This window comes from Macrobrachium rosenbergii, unplaced genomic scaffold, assembly GCF_040412425.1.
Source record: "Macrobrachium rosenbergii isolate ZJJX-2024 unplaced genomic scaffold, ASM4041242v1 171, whole genome shotgun sequence".
In the NCBI taxonomy this organism is placed as follows: domain Eukaryota; kingdom Metazoa; phylum Arthropoda; class Malacostraca; order Decapoda; family Palaemonidae; genus Macrobrachium; species Macrobrachium rosenbergii.
Window position 1 is genome coordinate 4,701,096 of NW_027100729.1, and position 12,003 is coordinate 4,713,098.

A 12,003-nucleotide genomic window follows, 5' to 3' on the forward strand; every position below is an offset into this window, starting at 1 on the left:
AGCTCCGGACGAAATTTTCTTTCGGAGTTCGGCTGCCTGGCGTGCTTTGGGTATCGGTCCCCGATTCTCTCGTATTATAACCAGGTAGCTGAGGAGGGTTTCATGGGATCTGTCAAGGTCTCCCTCCAGGGGAGAGGTACAGGAGTTTCACGCATCGGAAACAGCGAGGGTCTTCCTCTTCAAGTTACGATCGCCCCGTGTTCTCGGGAACTTTGCGCCGAGTCGTCAGCACGAGGATCCCTGGGACAGGACCGCGGCTCCCCAATGAATAACCTTCATCACTTGCAACCCTTGCAGTTTCCGAGGGGGGCCGAGAGTGTCAGGGACCACCGCGGTCCTGTCTTCCAGAAACGTTCTCGACCTGATGAATTCTTTTCTTCGAAGGAGTTAATTCAGGTCGAGACACCAAGCTTCCACCCCTGCCTCGACAGAATATGAATTCTTCTTGCCTCAGAGGGTCTTGCCGACTGCAGCTTTTTGGGCAATTCTGGTGCTAAGGAGAAGGACTTTGTCCCAATTCGGATCTCCGGTTTCGTAAGTCCCGAGTTGGCTTGACCCTTGGGAACGAACCTTTACTTGGTTCTGCCTTTCTCTTTCAGAGATTTGCCAGATACCCTGGTAATCAAGGTTCCCACCAGGGCACTGACTTGTCCTTTGGACAATGGCCAAGAACTTTGGGTCTTAATCATCTCAACTCGACCTTGAGTTCAAGCCAGCCCCCCCTCAACTCCTTAGCTAAGAAGTCCTAGGCTTCAGAAGAAGATTGCAACTGCTGATGCCTGGACGAAATGATACTTATCAAGTCTCTGGAATTGGCAGCAACATTGTCGAGACCTGGGAATAGATTCCTTCAGGAGAAGTATCTATTTCCCTTAGGTCTCAGCAATTCTTTCCATCGAACTTTCATCCCACCACCTCTCCTGTGCTCCCGATTCGGGAAATGCCAGCCGGCTAGAGCTAATTGCCTCGGTACCCTGTCATCTTGCAGAAGCTTCCCCATGGTGGAAAATGGAAGTCTGCTTCCTTTTCCCCGTTCTTTCCTCTTCGAGGTATGAGGAAAGAGTTAGGCTAATGCTTGATTGAAGGAACCTTCGAATATGCTTGCATATTCCCCTCACATCTTGTGTCTACTTACAGATTCACAGATTGAGGAATAGGCGCACACTGGTAAGACCTTGTCTTGAATTTGTGTGACCGAGACGATTAGTACCTTCTTGTCACTGTCCTGGGCTCAGGGTAGCCTTTTGGCCATCCGAGAATTCAGGATGGGTTTTGCGGCACTCACTGGTTTCGTTGAACAACAAAACCACAGTAGTGGCATTTGTCGACAAACAGGAGGCAATCTTTTTTTTTCCCCGTTTCATCTCGACATTTGAAGGTACTCGAGTGTTGTTCTATTGCACACTCGACAGCTCAATTAACCAGATGCATTCCTGGTGGGGATGTATTGGTAGGCAAGCCTGGCCTTGGGTTTGAGTGATCGGGATGGAACATGCTGCTCACTCTTTCTTCACGAAGATTCATACAGAGACTGCTGGACTGAGAAATCCCTACCGTCCTTCTGTTGCCTCCCTGCAGACAAGTCAGTAGTGTTTTCTCGCTCCTTCATACCAGAGCAGGGGCCGCTCTGTTGAGGCATCCTGTCTTTTGGTGAAAACTCGATATATAAGTTTTTTCCCTCAGTATTTGTCCGTTTCGCTAGGGGTTCACAAACATTGCTCACCCCGAGTTACAGACAAATACTTGAAGACTTCGCCTTCATCCGACCTGATTGCCGAGGCATGGAGAAGAATTCCGCTTGACCCATCCTCCTGTGCAGCTACACAAGAAGCGGTTCTTGAGGCAGTACATCCCTGTGTGTTCAGGACTGGGAGACTTTCCAGCTTTCCTTGCAAGCACAGGCTTTCTCGCTGAGCGGCAACGGATATAGCTGGATATCCCTTGAAGTCCTCTGCAACACTGTCCCAGGGACTGGATCCGTCTTCGCTGGTGGTGTCGTTGTCGGAACTTCTTGTCGGGTCAGAGTCGCTCGTCAAGTCTGGACTTCCTTGTCTTCTCCGCCGAGGGCTGCTTCTCTCCCTTTCATTTGTGAAGAACGTAGGCCCTTGCAACCTAGTCTTCTATCTGAAGTAGCCTTCGTCTCCTCAGTCGAGAGTTAGCTACGGATGAGAAGCTTCTTCAGTCATGCTCTCCCAGGGAACTGTTTCCTGGGTGGCATGTGACTCTCGTTTAGGGTTCCTGTCCGTGCTCCGCACTCGCCCTACGAGAGTCGTCGGATAGAGATATGCCCTCTTAGGTCCATCTCTCATCTTACCCTGGCCTTGGCGTAGAAGATGGAAGAACAGGGATGGGGATCATACCTCAACTCCTTCTCGGATGTCGTAGGTGGACTTCGAATCCATTGGCATCGACTGTCAGGTTTGAGTCCTTCTTGTTCCCCTCCTCCTTGGACTTTGTATCGATGATCCAGATCATTCGTTACTTTGTCCTATTGGGAGCTGTGGTACTTTCCGAAAGGTTTGACATTCCTAACCTGGATGTCGTCAACGTTTTCGCTAGTACTGTCTCTCCCAAGGAAGAAGTGTCTAAGGACACATCTTCCTCCTGACTTCGTGAAGCGATCAAAGGAGGTACTTGGCAGCTGACGACGACGATACCAGTACCTTTCACCTGAGAGCTCACGAAGTCGATGGCTTGGTCCATCCCTCGCATTCCGGAAGAATATTTCGGTACCACAGGTGCTGAAGGCAGGTGTGTGGTCCCAACAGACTACCTTCACCGCCTTCTACCTCCGGGATGTTGCACACAAGTCCTTGGACACTTTTTCCTTGGGTCCTGTGGTGGCTGCTCAACAAGTTGTGTAGCTTATCCAGCTCCCTTAACGGGACAGGTTGCATCTCGCCTATGTTGTACGGCTGTGATGGTGAGAATGAATGTTGAGTGACTGGCCTCTCTTCTTTCTCCCCATCCTGGCTCTCTTCCCACGGGCAGGGAGCGGACATGCCGTTACAAGCTGGACCGGGCGATCGAGGCAGATAAGCACATAACGGGAGCTCCCGTTCTATTTCCGTTCAGGTTAATAGAAGCAACCCCACTCCTTCCTCTTGCAAGGGGAGGAAGGAGACCATGACTATGAGACAACCCAATGCTTGTATTTGCCTTATTGTCATCCGACGTCAAATTCTTCCTAGCCTACTTTGCATGAACTGACGTTTCCTCTTTCATGCAAAGGGACCCAGAAGTCTGCAACTGATTTGCGTTTCTTACAACCCGATCTTTTGTCAGAGGCAGTTTTTCCCTTCCTTGCTCTCACGACCAGGAAGGGAAGACAAGGTGGTGAACTCCAGTCAGTTAGAGAGACTTTATCAGATTCCTCCCTCCAATCAGTGAGTCTCCTAATGTAAAGGACCGAGGGTTTTGTATATTGTGTCGGAACAAATAACAATTTTTAAAGTAAATTGTATTTTTCCTAACTATACAAACCGAGGTCCTTTACACTTTATGCCCACCTCATGCCACCCCTCAATCTGTACCTGGGCCGAAAGGCAAAGTGGAATGTTTACATCCGGGCAGGCGGGTATCCCCGCCTACCTGGAGGTAGTTACTGCCTAACCACCTTGCTCAAGAGTTTAACTGCCGTTTCCAGCCTACGCCTGAAAGTAATCCCTAATGTAAAGGACCTCGGGTTTGTATAGTTAGGAAAAATACAATTTACTTTTAAAAATTGTTATTTTTTCACACACGTTTTGCACTGCATTAGTCTCACATTTGCATTGAATCTGCAAGTGCTTAGTGCACAATCTCATTGGTACTGTATTGTGTATAGAAAATGTTTATGTGCTAATGGAGATCACATCTCTTTGCCACAGATAACCTCTGTTGTTACGGATGATCTCTGGTGATCTGCGAAGGAACGTGTTTTCTTAAGTGTCGTGCTGATTTTCCTCAGTGATATACTCTAGGTAAGTGATATAAAAGTGAAGTACATATATAAATTATTACTAAAAGGACCTCATTCAAACTGGATGGTATCTAATGGAGTATTTATTCAGAAAAAGTTACAATCCTTCTTGGACAAACAGTCCACATTATCAAGGAAGCTTGTAATAAATACTCCATTCATTTTCTGAATGAAATCTCCATTAGATTCCATCCAGTTTGAATGAAAGTTTTATTATATTCTAATAATGCACAGAACAATTGTCTATGTGATAAAGTTAATATAAATTATATGTACCTAGTATTTGATATAAGCTATATTGAATCTTCAGTCAGTATTTTAATGAGACAAATGCATTGGTCAAAAGCCAGTCTGTGAGTTATTCATGATGCACTGACTGACATTTTTGGCAGATTTCAGCTTGCTACTTGAGCCTTTGTTTTAAATGTTAACATACCACAAAGTCCAAATACAGTAATCTGATTTAAAATGACACCAGAATGAGTGTCGTATTTTGATTAGTAATTTCTCAGACTGTGTGTGAAGTATAATATTGCCTTTCACAGATGTAGCTCTTGGTTAGATGGGGCCTGCCAAGGCTTAGTAACTGATAGAGTTAAGTGGAGCCAGGGTCTGCTGAAACCTAGTCTTCTACTTCTGAAATCTTGCATAAACTTTTTCCTTAAGCATCATTTTTAAACATCTAACTTACCTGGTAGTTATATATATAGCTTAAGTCCCTGACGTCACGGCAGAATTTCAAAAACTCGCGGCAATCGCCGATCGGTAGTTAGGTGAACCACCTGTGAGCCCTCTACCCAGGTACCTGGAACCATTCCAACTATTCCTCAGATCTTCCCTGCCGCCGTGCCGGTAACATCGTTGGAATTTCGCTCGTAGCCCGTGTTTTTCGCAGCTTATTTTGGTGAAGTACACTTTGGCTTTGGCTTTCGCTCGTTTTTGGATTTGTCTTTGGAATTTTCTTATAACATGTCTGACTCTTCATCGAGCGTGAGAATGTGTGTGAGGGGATGTAAGACCCGGCTTGCTAAAGCCTCCTTGGATCCCCACTCAGTATGTGTGAAGTGTAGGGGTAAAAGTTGTGAGTTGGACGATAGATGTGATGAATGTTTGGGTCTATCTGAACGGGAATGGATTGATTACAGTCAGTATGTGAGAAAGCTTGAAAGGGACCGGCTCAGAAGAGCCAAGAATACTATGTCTCGCTCTTCTAGGGATAGCCAGGAATAGTTAATTCTTTGCCCCTTGCTAACTACCCTATTGATCCTTCTCCCGTAGTGGTAGTCTCTGATCCCCCTACTGAAACAGGTAAGGACCCAACACTCAAAGATATGATGGCGGCCATTCAGGCCCTGGGCCAACAGGTAAAATCCCTCTCAGAAGACAGGGATAATATGTGGTCTACAATGAGAGATCTTAAAAATGCAAGTGTTAGTGCCGTTGTTAGTGCAAGTGCAGTGGAGGGTGCGACCGCTCGGACCTGTCGTGCTCCTAGCCCTAGACCTCTTCCAAGCTCCCCAACCCCTGGGAGAAGGAAAGTCGACAGGCGAAGGGAGGCGAGAGGTTTTAGCTCCCGAGCGATCGTCCCCTTGAGTGTTCCTGTTGACGCTTCCCAGGACGCTCACCCTCGCCGTAGGAAAGGCGAGGTAATGTCGTACTCTTCGTCGTCGGACGACGCAGTCCCCAGACGGGGCTGGCGTCATGCGTCAGAGTCGAGACCTCTCAAGAGGAAGTTACCCCCTATTGAGGGACGTCATGAGGAGACTTCACAGGCTTCAGGTTGTAGCCACTGGAGCAGCCCGGAACACTTCCCTTCCAGCTCTGAAGGTAGCTCTCCTACTAAGATCAAACGTAGGGACGCCAGGCAACAGTCCGGTTCAGTCAAGACGCCAGGCAGCAAGAGTGTGGTGGACGCTGTGCTGCCTTCCGTACATGCTCCTCCTCCTCCTCCTTCGGATTGGTACTCGTCTGCTGAACCCTCTCCACGATCCATTCTTGACGATGAGGAGGAAGTAATTCCCTTAGTTGAGGCTTCCCCAGCCTGTCCCCAGCAGCAGGAAGCCCCGCAGATAGCTTTACTGCAAAATATGCAGCAGGCTTTGTCTTTCTGGTGCAAGCATGGCAACCAGGCAGAGAAAAGAAGGATCGCAGACGTCCAGCTAAAGCTTCAAGACATCCACATGTTCAAGACGCTGAACGTAGTAATTTTGAAACTCTAGACGCGGGATGCACTGGCATCAAGCGTCTAGGAGTGAAACACTATGACGGCAAGCGTCAAGGAACTGGACGCCAAGACGTCAAGCGGCAAAGCATTGGACGTCAGTACGTTAGGCGTCAAGATGTTGGAAGCAAAGACGTGGAGGTAGCTCAGGACGCAGGATGCACTGGCGTCAAGCGTCTAGCATTAGAGCACCAAAACGTCAAGCTTCAAGAGTTTAGATGTCAGGACACAGAGGTACCTCTGGACGCGGGATGCACTGGCGTCAAGCGTCCAGAAACGGAATACCACAAGCGTCAAACAGTAGGACGTCAAAGGAATGGATGCCAGGACGTCAAGCGTCGAGAAGCTGGACGCCACGACGATAAAGCCGAACGCTCTGCCAGCTCGGATACGGCTCCCAGTAAGCGAGACATCGCCACTTTAATAACGGCCAAACAGTCGGATGAGGTGGACGACGATCTTCCTCCTTCTCCAGACTTTCCTTTAGGCCAAGTTACCGACGAAGAGAAACACGAAGAGAATCACCCCTCGTCGGACTTAAAGAAACTGATGTCGGTATTTACGGAACTTTTTCCGGAGAACTTTGTGCCAGCTGCCCCTCGATCTCCCCCTTCTCAATTTACTTTAGGGAAGACTTCCAAAAAGGCAGCATTTACGAAGATGATTATGTCTCGCTCTTCCAAACGAGCATTGAAAACCATGCAGGATTGGATGGCCACTAAGAAAGATCAAGGCTGAACCGTGTTCTCTTTCCCCCCGGCCAGACTAGTGTCCAGATCGAGCATTTGGTACGAGACTGGAGAAGCTCTTGGCCTGGGAGTTCCTGCCTCATCCCAGGGGGACTTCTCTAGTCTCGTAGACGCTTCACGCCGCGTAGCCATGGGAAAGGCGAAAGTGTTTTGGTCTCCATCGGAGATGGATCACCTCCTCAAGGGCATCTTCAGGGCCTTTGAGGTCTTTAACTTCTTGGACTGGAACCTGGGAGCCTTGGGGAAGAAGACGGAAGACTTTCAGAACACTGGCACAGAGGAGCTTATTCACCTCATGTCCGGTATGGATAAAGCTATCTGAGATGGTGCCAACGAACTAGCGGCTCTTTTTTCAGCAGGCATCTTGAAGAAAAGAGCCCATCTTTGTTCTTTTTTGTCTAATGGGGTCACGCCCATTCAGAAGTCGGAACTTCTTTATGCTCCGCTATCGTCGCATCTGTTCCCACAGGAAATAGTTAAAGACATTACTTCGGCCTTAGCACAAAAGGCCACACAAGATCTAATAACGAAGACAGCGAGGAAAGTGCTCCCAGCGAGCTTCGTTACGCAGAAGCATAAAGGAGAAGCTCCTGTGACTCAGCCCTTTCGTGGAAAATCATACAGTCGAAATACGAGACCCGCTGGTAAAAGATCAACAAAGAGAGGCTCCAGGCAAGGAAGAGCCAGAGTCTGACGTGAAGCACCTTCAGACAGCGGTAGGAGCCAGACTGTCCAACTTCTGGCAAGTGTGGGAGAAAAGAGGAGCAGACCGATGGTCCATTCAGTTACTCAAAGAGGGGTACAAGATCTCTTTCCTGAGGAGACCCCCTCTAGCAGCAAGACCAATAGACCTTTCTGCCAAATACAATGGCAGAACCAAGGCAGAGGCTCTACAACAAGTGTCTATGATGTTGCAAAAGGAGACCATAGAGAGGGTTCAAGATCTGGAATCCCCAGGATTCTACAATCGGTTATTCCTGGTCCCCAAATGCTCGGAGGGTTGGAGACCGGTGCTAGACGTGAGTGCACTCAACGTTTTTGTGCAGAAAACAAAGTTCACTATGGAAACGACAAAATCAGTTCTAGCAGCGGTCAGACAGCACGACTGGATGGTCTCACTGGACCTCCAGGATGCGTACTTTCACATCCCCATTCACCCGAACTCCAAGAAGTATCTGAGGTTCGTCCACAGGGGAAAGGTATTCCAGTTTCGGGCTCTCTGTTTTGGCCTAAGCACCGCTCCGCAGATTTTCACAAGGCTGATGACCAATGTAGCAGGTTTTCTTCACGCGAGAGGCATCAGAATCTCCTTGTACTTAGACGACTGGCTCCTCAGAGCCCCTTCCTGCACACGCTGCCTGGAGGATCTTCAGACCACGATACAGTTATCGGAGGAATTAGGTCTGCTGATAAACAGAGAGAAATCCCAGCTGATCCCATCCCAAGAGGTTCTGTACCTTGGGATGAAGATTCAGAGTCGGGATTTTCGGGTTTTTCCGTCTGTTGCAAGAACAGGACAAGCCTTAGGAAAACTTCAAGACTTTCTAAGGAGACGGACATGCTCGGCGAGGGAATGGATGAGTCTGCTGGGGACCCTTTCCTCGCTAGAACAGTTTGTCTCCTTGGGAAGGCTGAATCTACGCCCGTTACAGTTCCATCTAAATCAGAACTGGGACAAGGAAATAGAACTGGAGACCAAGTGCATCCCCATTTCAGAAACAATAAGGCCGTATTTAGAGTGGTGGAATGACCCCGTCAAGCTCCAGGAGGGCCTTTCTCTACATCAGAGGAACCCAGACCTAGTGTTGTTCTCCGACGCGTCAGACTCGGGATGGGGTGCAACACTAGGGAAAGAAGAAGTCTCGGGCTCCTGGACCAGAGAGCAGGAGAAGTGGCACATCAACCAGAAGGAACTAACTGCAATCCTTCTAGCTCTCAGGGAGTTCGAACACAGAGTGGAGAACAGAGAGGTGCAGGTCAACGCCGACAGCACGACAGCGTTGGCCTACATCAGCAAACAAGGGGGCACTCACTCCAGGTCTCTTTACGAGACAGCAAGAGAACTTCTTCTCTGGGCAAAGGAGAAGAATGTCAAACTAGTAACCCGCTTTATCCAAGGGGAGAAAAATGTGAGGGCGGACATTCTGAGCAGGAAAAATCAAGTCCTCTCAACAGAATGGACACTACATCAAGATGTCTGCAGAAGCATGTGGCGACTTTGGGGACGTCCGTGCATAGATCTCTTCGCCACAGCGCAAACGAAGAGACTGGAAACTTACTGCTCTCCCGTACCAGATCCCGAGGCGACATACATAGACGCATTCCTGATGGACTGGTCCAACTTGGACGTGTATGCATTTCCCCCCTTCGAAATAATACACAGGGTACTGCAAAAATTTGTGTCACACGAGGGGACCAGAATGACCCTTGTGGCCCCTTACTGGCTGACAAGAGATTGGTTCACAGAGGTACTGGAATGGATGGTGGACATCCCGAGGAGCCTACCTCAGAGAGTAGATCTACTCAAACAACCCCACTTGGAAAGATATCACCAAAACCTCCAAGCGCTACAAGTAACTGCCTTCAGACTATCGAAAAACTCACAAGAGCTAGAGGTTTTTCGAAGGAGGCAGCTGGCGCTATATCGCAAGAGCAAGGAGGTCATCCACTATTAAGGTATATCAATCCAAGTGGGAGGTATTTAGAGGATGGTGCAAAAACAACCATGTGTCCTCTTCCAGTACCTCTGTAACCCAAATTGCGGACTTCCTTCTACACCTTAAGAGGAAGCTTAATTTTTCTACCTCGACCATTAAGGGGTATAGGAGCATGCTGGCAGCAGTTTTTAGACATAGAAACATGGATCTGTCAAACAATAAGGATCTCCAGGACCTACTCAGATCCTTCGAAACTGCCAAGGAGAGAATAGAGAACTCACCAGCATGGAACCTAGACGTGGTCCTGAGGTTCCTCATGGGGAGTAGGTTCGATCCCTTACAGAATGCATCTCTTAAGGACCTCACCATGAAAACTCTTTTCTTGGTCAGTTTGGCCACAGCAAAAAGTTAGTGAGATACATGCTCTCAGCAAAAATATAGGCTTTAGGCAAGGCAAGGCAATCTGCTCACTGCAACTAGGATTCCTTGCAAAAAATGAACGCCCGTCACAACCCTGGCCCAGAGCGTTCGAGATTCCGAATCTAACAGGCATCACAGGGGAGGAAAGAGAGAGAGTCCTATGCCCGGTAAGGGCTCTAAGGCACTACCTGGATAGGACAAAGGACTTAAGAGGAAATTCAGAAGGGCTTTGGTGCTCAGTCAAAAAGCCCTCTGTGCAGATGTCGAAGAATGCTCTGTCTTATTTTATCAGACAGTTGATAAAAGAAGCACATATGGAATGTAGCGAGATGGACCACAAGATTCTGAAAGTGAAGACGCATGAGGTCAGGGCAGTTGCAACCTCTGTAGCATTTAAACAGAACAGGTCCCTGCAGAGCATCTTGGACACAACCTTCTGGAGAAGCAAGTCAGTTTTTGCCTCTCACTATCTAAAACAAGTCCAAACATTATACGAAGACTGCTATACGCTGGGTCCGTTTATAGCATCTAATTCAGTAGTGGGAGAGGGGAATACCCCTACAATTCCATAAACCGTTACCCTTTTTCTTACCTTGGAATTGAGAATCTTTATGGTTGTTTGCGAAGGCTGGACGCAGTCTTCTGCAATCATTGGGATGAGAGTTTTTTATTTGGTTTTTTAGTTAGGTGGTCGTTTTGTTCCTTGGTAGCGCCCGGAACAAGGGTATTGAGAGGAGGTCTAGTCACATAGAGGTTATACACCGGTTGACAGCCCCTAGAGATCTTCAGCCCCCTGGGTGGATCGCTGGATCTCTTAAGGAATGCAGACATAATGAGGCAGGAAAACATTGAAGTCAGCTTCCTTAACAGGTAGGAACCTTAAGTTGTTTTGCAACTTTAATTAATTTACAATTCCAACGATGTTAGCTGTCTCTGACCCTCCACCAAAGGTGTCAATCAGCTATATATATAACTACCAGGTAAGTTAGATGTTTAAAAATGATATTTTCATAATAAAATAAATTTTTGAACATACTTACCTGGTAGTTATATATAATTAAATTTCCACTCTCCTCCCCTCTAGAGACTAGGGGCATGGAAGATCTGAAGAATAGTTGGAATGGTTCCAGGTACCTGGGTAGAGGGCGCACAGGTGGTTCACCTAACTACCGATCGGCGATTGCCGCGAGTTTTTGAAATTCTACCGTGACGTCAGGGACTTAAGCTATATATAAATATAACTACCAGGTAAGTTAGATGTTCAAAAATTTATTTGTTCCGACACAATATACAAACCTGAGGCCCTTTACATTAGGAGATTACTTTCAGGCGTAGGCTGGAAACGGCCGTTGAACTTCAAACAAGGTGGTTAGGCAGTTAACTACTGTCTGGGAGGCGGGAGCACCGCCTGCCCGGATGTAAACATTCCAATTTGCTTTCGGCCGTCGTAGCGCTCGGACGTTGTTCTTCGCCTGACAGCATTTTTTCTTCTATTTTGGTGGGAGTATTCTTATTTTTTCTTTCAAATGGAAAAGACAACTAAGCCCTCCTATCCCCAGCGTGTGTGTCCCGGGGTAGGGGGTAAAAAGTGTAATTCTTTTCGTTCTAGAGTCGACGTGGACCCACATGCACTCTGTACATCTTGCAGGGGGCGTATGTGTTCACGCGACTTTACTTGTAGTGAGTGTTGTTTGTGGTCCTCCGAGCAATGGGGCAAGTTCGAGGGGAGGCGACGTGACCGTCGTAAGCCTACCAAGGAGTCGTCCGAGGGAAATATACCCCCGACGACTCCGTTGGTGGCGAATGTATCGGGTTCGTTTCTCCCTCCCGGCGAACTTCCCCTTCTTGCTCCCTCTCCCTCGGGTGAGGACTCCCCCTCCCCTTCCTCTTATGTTTCTTCGTTTGTGGAAGGGCGCGGGGGAGAGTTGGACCGCGACATCCTCTCGGAAGTCTCTTCCCGTTCCGGAGGTGAGTTTTTTCCTCCGGAGCAGGTAG

The 12,003-nt window shown here is 48.1% G+C and overlaps 1 protein-coding gene across 3 annotated transcripts in view; it reads left to right on the forward strand.

Moving 5' to 3' along the window:
• Window positions 1–12,003, forward strand: part of LOC136838099 (zinc finger protein 345-like) — a 69,898-nt gene that overhangs the window by 6,052 nt on the left and 51,843 nt on the right. For 2 of the 3 annotated variants that reach the window (XM_067102945.1, XM_067102944.1), the window contains exon 2: window positions 3,870–3,962. The exons of the other annotated variant lie outside the window; for it this stretch is intronic. The gene's annotated coding sequence lies outside the window, so the exon portion shown is untranslated. The remainder of the gene's footprint in view (window positions 1–3,869; window positions 3,963–12,003) is intronic. 3 annotated transcript variants of the gene reach the window in all.